Source organism: Podarcis melisellensis (assembly GCF_964234715.1).
Source record: "Podarcis melisellensis genome assembly, chromosome: 5".
Taxonomy (NCBI): Eukaryota; Metazoa; Chordata; class Lepidosauria; order Squamata; family Lacertidae; genus Podarcis; species Podarcis melisellensis.
In genome coordinates, this window is record NC_138537.1 from 63572022 (window position 1) to 63589320 (window position 17299).

The window sequence follows — 17299 nt, forward strand, 5'->3', positions numbered from 1 at the left end:
GAGTGGGGTAACAACCAATTGATTACACTGTCTGATCCCCCCATGTAGATTATATGTGTAGAATTCAGGCTGATTGCACAATAGTCATGTCATTTGGAGGCAACCATTGTCTTTAATTTTGGTGTACAGGCAACAGCTGTTTTGCACAGGGGTTATGTTCCTGACCCCCTGTGTGCATTGGCAGAGCGTGTATAAACCTGCTCCTAAAGGTAAAGGTACCCCTGCCCGTATGGGCCAGTCTTGACAGACTCTAGGGTTGCGTGCTCATCTCGCTCTAGAGGCTGTGAGCCGGCGCCGTCTGAAGACACTTCCGGGTCACATGGCCAGCATGACGAAGCTGCAGCTGGCGAGCCAGCACCAGCGCCACACACCGCTATAAAGCGGTCCCTATTTATCTACTTACACTTAAAGGTGCTTTTGAACTGCTAGGTGGGCAGGAGCTGGGACCAAACGACAGGAGCTCACCCTGCCGCGGGGATTCGAACAGCCGACCATACGATCGGCAAGTCCTAGGCACTGAGGTTTTACCCACAGCGCCACCCGCGTCCCTTTTAAACCTGCTCCTACCCTGCCCCATTTTTTGGCCACTTCCGGGTTGCGGCAATGCAAATGTGCACAGTTGCACACATATAGGATAAGAGTAAAACCGTTGTGGCTTGTACTGTCTTTCTCTTTCTTCACTCATCCAACCTAGAGGGCAAACTGATGAATTTGTAGAGGTCAGCCGTCTCAATAAGGGGAGCAACAGTGAACACCAGCTAGCCCTCTTGCCAGTGAAAGGGTGAGTGCTGAGTGTTTATTATTAGCTCCTACTGTGCAAGTTCAGGAGCCACGGTAATTTCCAGGGCTGAGCATCTCAGTCATCTCAAAACCACTTTCCCTCAAAAGGCTGCAGTGCACACTCATCTGATGCCCTTGCACACCGTTATTTTTAAAAATGCTCATGAAGTCATTTGCCTGAGTGCTGACAACTTTGCGATCGAGTTTCAGTTCTTTGCAATTTGAAACATTCAGCAGATAAACACTGGAGAATGCCATCTCTTCTGCTTGGAACTGAAGGCACTGACAGAACTTCAGCCATCTCTTGTGACTGACAGGATGAACATACAGCCAATACACTGTATAGCTAACGTTGCCCTTGCTTTTGCTGCCTAATGTTTCTTTACTAAAATTACATGTAGCAATTATTTATCATTCCTATTTATTTAGTAAACTTATTAGTGCCCCCTTAAAAAGGTAACTTGGAGCAACTTAAAACAATCAATAAATAACACATACATTAAAACCAGCACAAAACAAAACAGGGTGGGGGAAACCTAAAACTCATTTATATTTTTAAAGGCAGGACTAGTAGGTCCCACCTACTATAGGAGGCCACAGGTAATTAAAAGCCAAAGGCCTGGTGGAAAAGAAATGTTTTTCACTGGAGCCTAAAGATATGTATTGATGGCAGCAGGCGAGCTTTCTTGGGGAAAACATTCCACAAGCAGGGAGCCACCACCGAAAAGGCACGTTCTTCTGTTGCCACCCTCCAGATCTCCCATAGAAGGGTTACACAGAGAAGGGTCTCATATGCAGGGGCGAAGGAAGGCATTGTGATACCCGGGGTGGGCATTGTTACGTAGGGCGCTTGTGTGGCGTTGCTACGTACGACGCATGCACCGTACGTCATGACGCCACACATGTGCTGTATAGCCACCGGTGCTGCTCTAGCACCGTACGGGTGGTGTCCGGATCCTCTTCTCATGGCTGCAGCCATGAACAGAGGATCCTCTGCAGCTGTAGTGACAACGGAAGGATCCCAGCACCATCTATGTGGCGCTGGAGCGGTGCCAGCGGCAAACCACTATACAGCGCATGTGCAGCGTCGCTACCTACAGCTTATGCGTGCAACGCCGCACCTCCGCTGTACTTAGCGGTTTGCCGCCAGGGCCAGGATCCTCTGCTCGCGGCTGCAGCTGCGAACGGAGGATCCTCCAAATGCAGCTGCGGTGGTGCGATGGCTGCTTGTGCTGCCATGAGCCCCTGCAGGGTGACTTTTTGTCACCCCTGTAGACATGGAACCCAGGGCGCACCACCGCCCCCCCCCCGTTGTGACGCCACTGCTCATATGATGACTGCAGGGTCCAGATTGGTTCATATGGGGAGAGGTATTTGGGGTCCTGAGCTTTATAGGTTAAAACCAGCACTTTGAATTTTCATTTCCGTTTAAACCATTAAAGACAAGGTGAACTGGGTTCAATTCCCCGCTCCTCCACATGCAGCTGCTGGGTGACCTTGGGCTAGTCACACGTCTTTGACGTCTCTCAGCCCCACTCACCTTACAGAGTGTTTGTTGTGGGGGAGGAAGGTAAAGGAGAATGTTAGCAGCTTTGAGACTCCTTTGGGTATTGATAAAGCGGGATATCAAATCCAAACTCTTCTTCTTCTTTCTTCTTTTAATGGCACCTAGGGCATTTCCAGACTCTCACTATTTGGGGATGGGATTCAATCATCCCAGTAAATTCAGGCCACGCAATTAAATCTGCTTGTTAAAAAAAACCTCTCTTTCCCCACAGATAGCACTCTTTGTAACACAGAAAGTGATGGGAAAATGCACTTTGGCACAATGTCATCTAACCTCCCTGCAAACAAATCAGAATGAATGCTCTTTAAACTGGTTGTCTGGAATCAACCACAGGCATGAAGATTTGAGGTCTCATGGTATTTCCACCTGTCAGGGACTGGCAGGGCTCTGAGGAGTGGGTGAAAGAGGTATTGGAGCCAGGGGCAGAGGAAGGGGTGTGTGGTAGGTGTGGGCCACACTGGGTGTCACCACTGTGACTAAATGCCAGGTGGCACTCACCGCGGGGCCTGCAGTGCACCTGAACCACACGTCTCTCTGCCCTGCTCAAACAGTCCGCCTGCTGCCTCCCCACCCAAGCTGTAGGGTGGCTGAGTGGGAGGAGGCAGGCAGACTCCCCTGGCGCCCAAGTGGCTTCCTCCACTGCTGATTGGAGCCAGAGGTTGATCTAAGGAATGGAGTGGCACTTTATTGGGTTTTGTGCCTCCCACAAGGCAGGAGCCAGAGCTGGAGAATGGATCTGAGCAGTCAGAGACGGGGAAGGAGGTACAGGATGTAGGACAGAAGCCGAAGCTGGAGGAAGGACAGGATGTGCCAGGAGCTGAGGGAGAGACAGTGCTTGAAGGGAGGGGGCTGGCAGAATCCCCTCCACCCCCCCCACTGTCCCCCAGGACCGGGGGTGGGTGGGCTGAAGAGGCAAGCACAGCGACAACTTCTGTGTAAGAGCTACCTAGCCGCCAGGAACATGTTTGTGTGTGTTTAGTGCACCTTGGGAGCTCCTGCAAGTTCATGCTATGTCCATAAAGAAAACTACCAGCCACTTGGGCTGGATGCGCTCAGGACACCACGTCTAGGAAGAATTCCCTGCTGTTCTGCCTGTTCTGTATGGGTTGTTGTTGTTTGGTAGCCACAGAATTCGGCATTGTTCACAAAAGTCATCTTCCTAAGAATTCTGTATTTATTTAGACGTTTCTAGACCTTACAGATTCAAAAGTGTCATTTAAACTTAAGAATGCAGGCACTATAATGTAAGGGGAACTCTTGCTTCACTCCTGCCATGACTGTGAGTCTGGGTAGTCAAGCAAGGGACTTTCTGGTAGACAGCCCCTACTCTTCCCTTACGTTCCCTGTAACCCCATGCAGAAGTGAAACCTGGGGGTGCAAGGCAAATATTTATGAGGGGAAGTACAGAGAGCACTGAGCTTACTTGTCTCTCACCAGAACCCAAAGTAGCTTGCTTTTCTCTGACAAATCCCAGTTATATGCACCTGCATCAGGAAGACTAAGCTTGCAAAGGGGGAAATAACCCTTTGAGTCTGGCAGAAATGCACACAAGGACCCTAACAACCAATTTTAATAGTTTTAATAAGACTTCAAAAGACAAGAGGCCAAAGGGGAGGCAAGCAAGCTCCATAAAATGGAAGAGGGTCTCAGGGGTGATTGTGTCAACAGGCCGAGCCATTCGGTTGTCCCAGAGGTCGTCTAGGGCTTCAACAGGATCACCAGTCATATCAGCTGGAGAATCCCCCAGCTGGGAGATGGTATATTTTCCCCTTCCCTGATTGATGGAACCCATTTTTGTATTTAGTCTATTGAAAGGATACACAAGTTCTCTGCTTGTAAGTGATGGCGGGCTAGAGAGCCTTGGCAGTCTTAAAGAGACAGGCTGGCTTGGGCAGACCTGCATTATGAACACTGTCTAGTGAAGCCACTGAGAGGGCTGAACAAGATTTCTAGGGATCAAGGATGCCTCTTCACTGTGCTGTATAGCCTCTTGTACTTCCCAGTTCTTTATAAATACATTATGCAAAATGGTAGAAGATGCAACACAAATGAGAAAAATTATGCTAATTTGACGAGTCTTTACAGGTTCTTTGCTTTTTCTTGGCACAAAACTTGGGTTATCATGTTGATGAATTTTAATTTCTTTCTTTTTAGCTCAGAATACATAGCATAGCTCACCAGTTTATGATACTTCCAGCTTGATCCTCAGTGCTGAAGAATGAACACACTCCCTTCTTCACCTACCCTCAGTTGCTGATATCAGTGGGTGACTCTGTCACTTCCGATTGCTCTCAGTTTCTCATATTTCCCAATATTAAGTTCAGTTTTCCACACCAGTTTGTAATTTATTCAGCATTTTAGTGCAAATTTCTCCCAATATACATGTGTCTAAGTGCAGTTTTGCCTAAAAAACACATTTTTGCAAATGTTTGTGTATTGGTTTGGGAAGTGTGAATTAGTTTGTGTATTGGTTTGCCTCACCTTTAAATGCAGATAGAACTGAATTTCTCTCCCCATCCCTATTTCTGTGCCGCCAAGAAGAGGAAGTTGCTAGCTTTCTGTTCTTATTCACCACCACCACAACAGATGCTGAGAGTGTGGTTCTGAATCGTACCAGCTGAGCAGGGTCCACAGTCTGGGTCTATAAAGTTCTTTTCAGGATTCTGTCCTTTTCTTGATTCTCTACAGAAACCTTCTTCTTAATGGCCCGAGAGCCAAACTAGATGTGATATTAATTACACAAATGCAATTTTTATCAGCTTCAGCTGTTGCAACAACTGCGACCATTCCTGGGCCAGCCTAGCTAGACCACAGTAATCCAGGCACTGGTAACTTCAGGGTTGGATTACTGCAATGCAATCTATATGGGACATTTCTTGTGGCTGGTCTGGAAACTGCAGTTAGTGCAGAATGCTGCAGGATGATTGCCAAGGCCGGCCCACCCTTGAGACAAGGTGAGGCGACTGCTTCAGGCGGCAGGATTCTCCAGAGCAGTAGATCCTGATGTCAGTCTCTCCCCCTAACCCTTGTTCCTGATTTAGATCTTCCCTCACCCCATATTCCCTGGCAGGGAGGGGAGCATCATTTTGGGGTCTTCCTCAGCCACCAAAATGTATTGGACTGGCCCTGGTGATTACTGACTGGAGTGAGATCCTATCAGCATATTACACCTCTGCTCAAAGGTCTGAGCTAGCTGCCAATTTGTTACCAAGCCAAATTTAAGGTTTCCTATTAATATATAACACCCTCAACAGCTTGGAACCAGTTTACTTGAAGAATTGCCTTGCTCCACACATGCCTACTAGACCTTGGACTTACCCTACCCTGATGGCACCACTGAGCTCATGGGCTTATGTTATAATGTGGAAATGCTAGTGTTGTTATTGTTTAGTCGTTTAGTTGTGTCCGACTCTTCGTGACCCCATGGACCAGAGCATGCCAGGCACTCCTGTCTTCCACTGCCTCCTGCAGTTTGGTCAAACTCATGCTGGTAGCTTTGAGAACACTATCCAACCATCTCGTCCTCTGTCGTCCCCTTCTCCTTGTGCACTCCATCTTTCTCAACATCAGGGTCTTTTCCAGGGAGTCTTCTCATGAGGTGGCCAAAGTACTGGAGCCTCAGCTTCACAATCTGTCCTTCCAGTGAGCACTCAGGGCTGATTTCCTTCATAATGGAGAGGTTTGATCTTCTTGCAGTCCATGGGACTCTCAAGAGTCTCCTCCTGCACCATAATTCAAAAGCATCAATTCTTCAGCGCTCAGCCTTCTTTATGGTCCAGCTCTCACTTCCATACATCACTACTGGGAAAACCATAGCTTTAACTATACAGACCTTTGTTGGCAAGGCAATGTCTCTGCTTTTTAAGATGCTGTCTAGGTTTGTCATTGCTTTTCTCCCAAGAAGCAGGCGTCTTTTAATATCATGACTGCTGTCACCATCTGCAGTGATCATGGAGCCCAAGAAAGTAAAATCTCTCACTGCCTCCATTTCTTCCGCTTCTATTTGCCAGGAGGTGATGGGACCAGTGGCCATGATCTTCGTGGAAATGGTAGCAAGATTTTAACAACGCTTTCAAATTAAAAGAAACTTCCTCCTAGTAGGGCAAAAGTCAGAACTTGAGAGCCAGACCTGTGCTTTCTGAAAGGAATAACGGTGCACATGGAAAGTCTTAAATGAGTTGGAAGAGCACAAAGAAACAGTTAAGTTAGAATTAGAGAGAGGAAAAAAGAGATTGTGTTTTCTCTTTGGCATCTACTGGAGGAAGTGATGATGGGTGTGACTTTTTGCAGTTTGGTAAAAAGCTGAGTGAAGGAGAAATTATGGAATGTTCTTTAAGGGAAGGGACTTTGTAAAGTAAAAGCTATAAATATATGGAAAATAAGCTCAAAAGTTGCAGCAGGTTTGGGCGGGTTTTGTGTGTGTATGCATTCTTGGAAATATCTGCTTATGGAGGATTCAAAAGAAGCAATAACTGTTGTGGAGGAAATAGAACCCTAAAGAAATGTAAGCTATTATTAGTCAGAGCTGCCCAGATTATGCATGTGCTAAAAATGAAAACACAGGAAAAGGAATAGAGGTCTATTTGCTGTTTTATGCTCTTCTTCGAAGAGCTGCATACCATGCAATTAGAATATTGATCTATGAGTCTTCTAGGAGGGATGGACGAGGCCTTCTAGGTAGTCAGGTATACTGTACCGTTGGTGCAAATGCCCAATATTAATCCAGTGATAGGGGCTCCATACCATTCAATACCATTCTGTCCTGTGCAGCTTGTTTTTCTAGGAACAAAATACAAAGCTATGAGGTTTGATTACTAGTCTCTGAAGAAAGTTGTACTGAGCTTACCCATGCACTCCAATGGTCTCTATTTATTACCATGAAAAGTATTGTTATGAGTTGCGGGGAGGTAGGCTGTGTGTATGAGCTCCCTTTTAATCCCTGGATCCAGTAGGGATTCAATTCCTATAATAGCCAGGCTAGCTTCCTGGTGAGATAATGGCCTTCTAAGTATGGAACATTAAGGTAACAAAGGAAGTAGCTCTGTGTGGAGTAGTTAGAAAGTGTCAGGCAGAGTTCTTTCTCAGCCTTATTTGGAAATGTCAGAAATTGAAGAAGGGACCTCCTGCCTGTGAAGGATGTGCCCTGCTACTGAAGTGTGGCCTTCCCCTTTCTCATCTCACTGTCATTACTCTGAACCAGGGGTAAGCAAACTTTTCCAGCAGGGGGCCGGTCCACTGTTCCTCAGACTTTGTGGGGGGCCAGACTATATTTTGTGGAGGAGGGAATGAACAGATTCCTATGCCCCACAAATAACCCAGAGATGCATTTTAAATAAAAGGACACATTCTACTCATGTAAAAACACACTGATTCCTGGACCACCCACGGGCTGGATTTAGAAGGTGATTGGGCTGGATCCGGCCCCAGGCCTTAGTTTGCCTACCCATGCAGTCTGAACCTTTCTTTAAAGCTTTCTGTTTCAGCTGCCTCAGGTTGCCATGTCTGATCGTGTTTGTGAGTTACAGTAAATATCCAGAATTCGGTGACTTTTACTGCCAAACATTTCACTGGCAATTCTTAAATTGATAGAAAATCTAGCAGAAAATATCAGACATGTTTGTGTCATGAAGCTCAGTTTTGGTATTTACTTGCTGTATTGTTTTTAACACTTGATTGGGAGCCGCCCAGAATGGCTGGGGAAACTCAGCCAGATGGATGGGGTATAAATAATAATAATAATAATTGTTCATGGCACAGTAAATGCCAATTCGCAGTCAATGAGGGAAATGTGAATAATTTTTGGACATTTATTGTTGCCACTTAGTCAGCCTCGATCTTCACTCGAGCAAATATATATATAGGAAACTTCACACCCTCTAGATGTTGTTGAGCTACAGTTCCCACCACCCCTGATGGGAGTTATAGTTCAGGAACATCTGGAGGGCCAAAGGATCCCATGCTTGCACTATAGTCTTCCATAGAGTTCTGACATTGACCTCTGAAATTATTCAGAATTACTGGTAAATGTCAACATTCACCACACTTCTGCTCACACACAGTACTGTAAGGAAACATGGGCCAACGCTGACACACCACTCAGCAGTTTATCTCAGTTAACACTGCACCAGGCCATGGGATAATTTTAGAAAGCTACAACCAGATGGTTTAAAGAAGCATGTTGTGTCACACATGCCAGAGCAAGGCAAAAATCTCACAGTCGCCACTCTGACATCTGTGCAATGTTGTGATACATTTCTCTTAATAGGTTATGTCATTTGGATATTTTTTTTTAAAGAAAAAATGTGTATTTTATAGCTTAGCTTTGCATAAAAGGTAATTTTTGGCTGCTTAAGGATTATCCACAATCTTTCTTGGAATGTGGAAAAATGTAGCCTCTCTGAGAAGCCTGTCTCAGCCTAATAAGGCTGAGTTCTCTACTGGTAACATAGTCTGAATACCTTCTCTATGAAATAATTCAGATCATGGGGAGAACCTCCATCAACCTGGTGCAGTAGCTGGATCAGCTTTCCATCTATAAAGAACAAGATTGCCTTTGAATAATTAGTCATTCCAAGCTACACATAACTGTTTTCTTATATGGCTTCTGCTGCAGCAAGAACCACCACATAAGAAATAATATTCCCAAAATCTTCTGACATAACGCTTTGCATTTTCTCAGTGGAGAATTGAAGCAGTCATTATACTAAAGCAGGGGTGACCATCTCTCAAGAGACTGCGATCTACTTTCAGAATTATAAACTGGCAGTGATCTACCCCTGTTTTTGGGGGGTTCAGCTCAAAGTTTCTGAGCTTTTTTTAGGGAGGAGTAGAACCCCAGTTTGGGGTGTGTGTAAAAATAAGCTTTGGGGTGATTTATTTTTGGGGGGGTTAAAGGCATGGGAAAAAAGGGTAAAGTCACTCACAAAAAGCTTATATCATGTCAAGCCAGTAGACCCTGTCAGTCTTTTCTATTTTTCATTTAATAATTACATTTCAGGACATTTATGGAATCTTGGGGTGATGTTCAATGTCCATCAGGAAAACGAGGAAGGTGACAGTTTGTGGTGATTCCTGAAATCTGCTCCAGAGATTATTAGGATATATACACATTAGCCTTTCAAACTGCATTCACAGTTTGTTCACATCAGAAAGAAGGTGAGGAAGTTTCCACCCAATGCGCATGATGTTTTGGTTCCCCCTCCCCACCACAAACTCTTCATGAAGCTGTTATCTATGTGTGTGTTCTCATTTGCCCAAGTATGGTGGCTGTTAGTTATGTCCACATTACTGCTTATCCACATCCAGTTTTCTGGTCGGGCTGAAGTTGGTTTGAGGGGAACAAAATGCATCAGACAGCAATACAAGATGAATATGGATTGTGGCTAACGTGTGACTGTAGTTTCAAAAACTAGCACTGGATGTGGAGGTGGCATTAGTGTGAACACCCCCTGAGTAAAAAGCCATTGGCTGAAATCTAGTCATAGAGTTCCCTAGGTACATACAGGAATCTCATACTATAACAGAGGAGGGGTGTTATAGCTTATGGACCAGTCCAGCTAAAGTTGCATTTTGATCCATGGGATGTGTGACCTCATATGGAGATGTTGAATGCTTCTTTTCTTTCACCAAGAGCCAAGTACAGCTAAAGTGCAATGGTTGATTTAGCTGGAGGGAGCTGAACCAGCTCCACAATAATTTATGAGATTTCTTATTTTAGACCCGCTGCTTTGTTTCTTGATGCATTTACAAGTTTCACAGTAGGCATTTCAATGTATTTCAGAGGCAGGCAAAAAGCAGTGGAAAGGGGATGAATAACATTTTATGATACAACTATCAGTAGGATTTATTTGGGCAGGGAGAGTCGTTTTTCTGGGGAAAGGTCATAAATCGACACTTAATCCTAAAACCATTCAGCAACTTTTGTAAGGATCGGACATACTGAAGCAAATCTCTACTTGTGACAAGATTTTTTGTTAAATGGCCAAATTTATCCCAATATTTTATTTTATTACTTTTGGAAAGCAAACAAAACATGTCTCTCCCATATCAGTCTCTACAGCCACAACAGGCACTGTAACTCTTCAATGGTTTGACTTCACCCCCGAAGGCACATTCTTCAATTGTCTCCCAAGATAGATAGATGAGACCCAAAAACTTTTGGAAATGTGACATACTTGCAGTTTTGTTTGCTTCGGGAGCCATGAGCAGAATGCTCCTCTGTTGCCTTCTCTGTTCGCTGCTTGCAACTTGCTCTGCTCTGTTTAGGCTACAGATGTTGGCAAGCTGCCTGCCTGAGCTGCATCGCGCTCAAGCCAAACAATGCCGCTCCTCCTTCCAGCAGATCCTCCAAGTCTCCCTATTTTCCAGGGAGGTCCCTGACTTAGAGACGCCCTCCCAGTTTCTGATTTGATCCTGGAATGGCCCACTTTTGCTTAGGATGTCTCTATTTTCATTGGAGAAATGTTGGATGGTATGGTGGGATGTTCCTATTTGCATTGGATAAATGTTGGAGGGTATGGAGTTATCTAACCCCTCCCTGTATAGGGAAGTTTTAAAATGTTTTATTATGTTTCTATATATGCTAGAAGCTGCCCAGAGTGGCTGGGGCAACCCAGTAGGATGTGTGGGGTATAAATAGTAAAATTATCATTATGAAATGGGACGTCCTTATTTTCAACGGAGAAATGTTGGAGGGTATGTTCCAAATTGGTCTTGGCCTGGGATGTGTGGCCTGCCCAGGAAGTCATTAGACCATTGTTGACATCTTTGGAACAGGCAAGTGTTGCTAAGAATAGAACTCCTCACATGTTTTTTAAACAAGGAAGCTCAAATATCTAGAGACTGGAAACAATTCAAACTGAGGCTATCGCCCGATGAAAGTAGATTTCAAATTCATTGCTCACATGCTTTTGAATGGATTAAATCTGTACGGTTTTGCTATCACAGAAGCCTATGAGAGAAAGGGAAAGGTGAAACTTGCATTTGTGACTAAAGATACATTGGGCTGGACTTTTCAACAGGTTGGCTCAGTTTAAAGTGAACCATAAAGTGATGTTCTGATAAGCTTGAGTCACATTTGAGTTACTTTTCTGGTTTTAATTTTGGTTCAACACATATAAGGTTATGCTATGCAGCTTAAGGGTCAAAACTAGATGTGATGCTGTATGTATCGTTAGAAACTTCATAGTATTTTAAAAAAAATGATAATAGGCACCTCAGGAGAGAAGCTGCATTTAGTCCTTTAGAAAGTTGCAGGGCTGATCCAAAGGTGCAACACTGTATATAGATTATTTCCAAGCATAGCAAAAGCCAGTTAATTTGCATTGCAAATTCTCTTTTCTTTACTTAGATGTCACAGCAGAGACTCTTCAAAGCATTTGCCTGCATCTTTTGGATGCCACACATTTTACTTCCATATCAAACAGAAGAAATCAAATCACAAGCAAAAATGCAAAAGAATATTTAAAAATAAGAGGCAGAATGACTTTGGCTGGCATTTGACTGTCACTTAAATTATGAAGCATGTTTATCATTGCAGGCTGGTTGAAAGAAGCAGTTGACACCAGCAACAAAATCACCGCTTTATTATTTCCTCCTTTCCCACCCCCACCGGCTGCTTCCCAAAAATGAATGGCACCGAAGTGGATTAGCACTTATGCAGATAGAATTGTCAATGTCTCCTTGTTGAAAGTTTACAATATTGGCAGACAGTGATATGTTACATTAGTAAGATGAGGCCATGAACATTACAAAGGGCACTTTTGTGTCATCCCTGGGATTAGCGAGAATGTACAGCTCAGGTGCAGACTGAGAAGTTACTACTCCACTCCACTCCAGGGAGGGCCCCCTATAGTCACCTGGCCCTTTGCCACCTGGCTAGGAGGAGGGGGTGAGCTGAGGTACGGCCAGGCTATTTGTGTACCAGACACCACCATCCGACCATATCAGGCACAGAATGTACCATCTTTCCCACTGCCCCTATCCAGTAGTGGGGAACCTCAGGCTCCGAGGGCTGGATGTGGCCCTCCAAACCTCTCTTGTCGTGGCCCTCATAACTCTCCCCAAGTCACACCCCTCACTTGTCCTGCTTAACATCTTTGAGCTTTTTTGGCTGGCTGAAATGTGTCCCTGATATAGGAGTCAACTCCTAGGGGTCGAGGTCCCTTCAGCCTCCCCAATAAAATATTTGAGGTGGCTGCCTCCCCCACAAAATTGACGGGCATTGTGCGCACCATGTCATGTGATTGACTATGCGGGGTAGGGCTTACGTGGCACTCCCCCAATTATTATTTTTCAGGAAGTTTTTAATGTTTGATGTTACGTTATGCTTTTGTGTGTGTTGGAAGCTGCTCAGAGTGGCTGGGGCAACCCAGTCAAATGGGCAGGATATACGGTAAATTTTTAAAATATTTTTTTAAAATTATTAGTATTCAAGTTGGGACCCCTGGTCCTTGAACTCTGCTCATGCCTCTTGCTTTTCTGGGTGGAAGTTAGAGAGGGATGTTTGACGATATAGAGAAGCTATAGAGAGGGTATAGAGATGCTAACTTACAGTATATACAGGTACAATTTATATTCATTGCTCCGCCCACTGCTGGCAATTGACCCTTGGAAGAAAACAGGAAAATTTATTCATTGCTACCCTCTGCCCTGACCCGTACCAGGCACAAAGGGTGGCTTACTGAGATGAGGGACAGGGCTTGTTCCCATAGGATGGCAAAGAGAGGCAAGCAGGGCAGCAGGAGAGAAAGAACAAAACTGTCCTGGTAAGTAGGTCTTCAACAGCATCATCAGGTCTTGGGGAAAGAATGATATGATTTGATATGTTTTTTCCCCACAGGGCACTGACTTCAACTTATTATTGATCCATTTTGTATAGCCAACCATCTAGCTATATTTGTATTTGATTCCTTTGCTATGACTTGTGGCTTACGCAAATAAATATTTTTATCTTCTTATGATTGATATTTGTAAACTGCTCTTTAACGGCTAAATAGCAGGGTAAAATGCTTTAAATAAATGCATATGTAAACAACACCCTATGTATCAGTTCCTCCCTCAATAGTCATCTACCAGAAGCCATTCCACCAAGCTACAGCAGAATGAGAGATAGTTCTGCTGGGCCTATCTATTGGCTGGGCTGAGAGACTGGCAGGTTTTGGCTCCTCCTCTTTTTGAACTCCTATTAGCAAAAATTCTGTAATGAAGAACTAATGCCTGAGTTTGCTTTTTCCTCATCCTTCCCAGTGTCCATCCCTTTTCTGTCATGTATTTTATATTGTGAGCCTGTGAGCAGGGATTGTCTTATTGTTCATATTTCTAAGCTCCTCTATAAGAGGCTTTTTGTCTGCTGAAGAACCGGGTAAAGATACCTCCACAAAAAACAAGTTATAGGCATCAGGGATACATTTGAGGTATTGCTCTCCAGGGAAAGCATTTGATCGTTACTGTATTATTTAAGACCATTTGTGTTGCATGTCTCTGTTGAATTGATCCGCCAATATGTCTCTTTTCCATGCTAAAAATAAATGTGCCATTCTAAGATGTGCCATTCTCCGCATGGACCATGACAGCATTTTGAATATCAATACAGTGAGGGGAAACTAGAGTCTATTACATGATTGCTCTGACTTTTCAAGTACAACCACATGTGCACACTGAGCAGTCTGCAGCCCCTGCGCATTCCTCCTTACACTCTCTGCTTGTTTCCCTGTGACTGTGCACCATCCTGCTACTTTTAAATACCCCCTTTTCTTAGACTGTACAGTACAATTGCATCTTACACACATTTAACATATGCGGTTGAAGGCCGGCTGGTTGAAATTCTGCAAGGTAAATGCAATAATAATAATAATAATAATAATAATAATAATAATAATAATAATAATAATAATAATAATATATTATTTGTACCCCGCCCATCTGGCTGGGTCACCCCAGCCACTGGGCGGCTTCCAACAAAGATGAAAGATACACTAAAATGTCACATATTAAAAACTTCCCTGAACAGGGCTGCCTTCAGATGTCTTCTGAATGTCAGGTAGATGTTTATCGCTTTGACATCTGATGGGAGGGCGTTCCACAGGGCGGGCACCACTACCGAGAAGGCCATCTGCCTGGTTCCCTGTAACATGGCCTCTCGCAGTGAGGGAACCGCCAGAAGGCCCTCGGAGCTGGACCTCAGTGTCCTGGCAGAACGATGGGGGAGGAGACGCTCCTTCAGATATACTGGACCGAGGCCGTTTAGGGCTTTAAAGGTCAGCACCAACACTTTGAATTGTGCTTGGAAACGTACTGGGAGCCAATGTAGGTCTTTCAAATGCAAGAAAGGCAGAAAGCTTAAAAGCTCCTTTTGCGCTGAGTTTTCCTGGCATGGTAAGAACTTTCAAGATCTCCCCCTTGCTTGGGTGGGTAAGGCCTGTTTAGTGCACTGGTTCTGAAAGCCTAGAGATGCTTGCAGGGACTCAGATGGCCCCACAAGATGCACTGAGAACATCCCAGCCTCCAAGGTTGGCTAAATAGCTTAAAAGCTCTTTTTGTGCTCGGCCTGTTTGGATCTGATCTGGTATACGTCAGCTTCCTACATACCTATGTAAAGTTTAACTATATTTACTTTGAGGATATTATTATTTTTTTTGCATATTTCTGTGCCTATCTCTGGGTTAGCAATTGTTATTTTGATATTTTATTGTAATCTGCCTGGGTTTTTAAAAATCTCAGTTACGACAGAAGACAACAGATTGTTTTAGGCACTGCTACAGGTCGTTTTCTTGAGCATCAGCTCCTGTGCTTGCTTCCCTCTTTTTCCTTCCATGGAATTTTCCCTTTGATGGAAAAAGCGATTTAATCATTCAGTTTTGACTTAAACAACAACAAAAAATGTGCTGGCATTCTGTCAGGCAAATGCCTCATTCGGATGGCAGGCATCCAGCAACTTCATTTGGATAGGAGCCTTCTGCATTCATAATTCATAAAAAGGTTGGCATGCGTCCCGTTAAAATAACAGAGGAAGAGAAAATATCCTTGCATTCAGAAACACTCTTCCCCAGCTTTTCGGAATTATTTATACAAAGGGATGTCATTTCCTAAATTAAAATACATAACAACAATGTGTATATATAGCTACGTGGAGTAGAGATTAACAAACCTTTTAAAAAAAATGTGCCGGAGAACTGTTTGTGACCGTCACACATTATTCAAATACTTAATTATCACTGAAAGTTAAGGAGGAAAAGGCAAACCCTCTTTTTTGCGTGTTTACAAAGAAATGCCCCAGGCAGGGCCATTAGGCAGAGGGAGGTGGATGAGGGGCAGCAGTAAGAAAAACCTTCCTTGGAGGTTTTTAAGCAGAAGTTGGATGGCAACCTGTTGTGAGTGCTTTAGCTGAGATTACTGCATTGCAGTGGGTTGGACTAGATGGCCCTGGGGTCCCTTCCAACACTACAATTCTGTGATTCTGTGTTAGGGGAGAGCTGTTAAGGCCACACGACTTACACCCTTTCGCCTGCTGCACTGAACTGTGATCTCTCATTGCCAGAAGTTGGACTCAGCTGACATTGTGATCAGATGTTATGGACTGGTTGGTCACGGAGGAATGGTGGGAAGAACCAGCTAGGGAACCCCCAAGGGAAGAAGGTTCAGAGCCCAGGGATTGGTGGTGGACCAATGATGGGTGGCCAGAGGGAGAAGACTGGCAAGAGGTGGTTTCGGAAGCTGAGGAGGGAACAGGGCTTAGTGAGCTTAGAGAGTCTGTGGTGAAGAAATGTCCAAATCAAGCGGGAGGCCCAGAGGCAGACATGAGTCTGACTGGGGAAGAGGCAGGGATATCTCCCCCTCCTGCTGTGATAAGTTCTCCTCCCCTGTGGTCTCCCAAAACTAGGAGAGGCATGAAAAGGGCAGAGGAAAATTTAGAGGAGGGGACTTAGGCAGATGTGAGGAGGCAGGGATCTTCAGTCTTAGCAACTGCTTCATGGAGACAAGACGTACCAGAGATGAGTTGGTTTTCTGATTAGGCCTGACACTCCTGTGCAGATCCTGTTTTTACTAAAAATTAACTCCAACTTGCTTGGTGTGACTTACTGCTGGCTTACTCCTGTCATCGGATTCTGTATGCGAACTATGAGGCGCCAACTTGTTTTAGGCAACAGAATGGGCTGGCCCTGGTGCATTTGTCCATTTGCCAGATCTGATCATGTAGCAGCAGGGCGTTTGTTAGCAACAGTTGAGCACCTTGCAGGAAATAGCCTTTGCTTTAAACAAACTTCTAGGGTGGGTGGGTGAATACATAGATACTAAAGACATTGTGCAGTACCTGGCCAGTGTGACAGAGGCAAGATCACGATCAAATGAGAAAACTGGTTCTGATGAAACACAGGCAATAAAATATTTAATTGGCATGAGCATTTATTTTGCTGCTAGTATATGGATTGAGAAACCGATTATCTCTACATCGGAAAATGCCATGTATAAAGCAGACCAAAAGCCCTTGCGTGAGATGAAATGTTTGGATGTTCTTCAGAAAAGCATGGGCAAATTCATGGAGGATAAGGCTATCAATGACTAGACTCTGCATCATGGTCAGAGGCAGTAATGCTTCTGAATGGCAGGAGCTATGGGAAGGGGAAGTGTTCTTGTGCTCTGGTCCTGCTTGGTTTCCCATAGGCATCTGGGTTAGCCACTGTGAGAACAGGATGCTGGACTAGAGGGGCCAGAGGTCTGACCCAGGAGGCTTTCCCTCCCACCAGACCCCCCATCAAGGACATTCAGTGCCCTGTGCAAAGGATTCCAGGAGAGGGTGGAATACACAAAAAAAAGCAAACATCAGAGTGTTTCCCAGCTAGATCTTATTCTGTCTCTCCCAACAGAGCATTATATCATCATCTGGCGTGTGGGAAGGATATTTATGGCATTTTGTTGTTCTTTTCATTAAAAAATGTACCGGTAGTTTAATGT

General features: G+C 44.5%; 1 long non-coding RNA gene across 1 annotated transcript in view; it reads left to right on the forward strand.

Annotated features, from left to right (window-relative positions):
- The window catches only part of LOC309370882, a 45468-nt gene that overhangs the window by 12790 nt on the left and 15379 nt on the right, over positions 1–17299 (forward strand). The gene's annotated exons all lie outside the window — the stretch shown is intronic.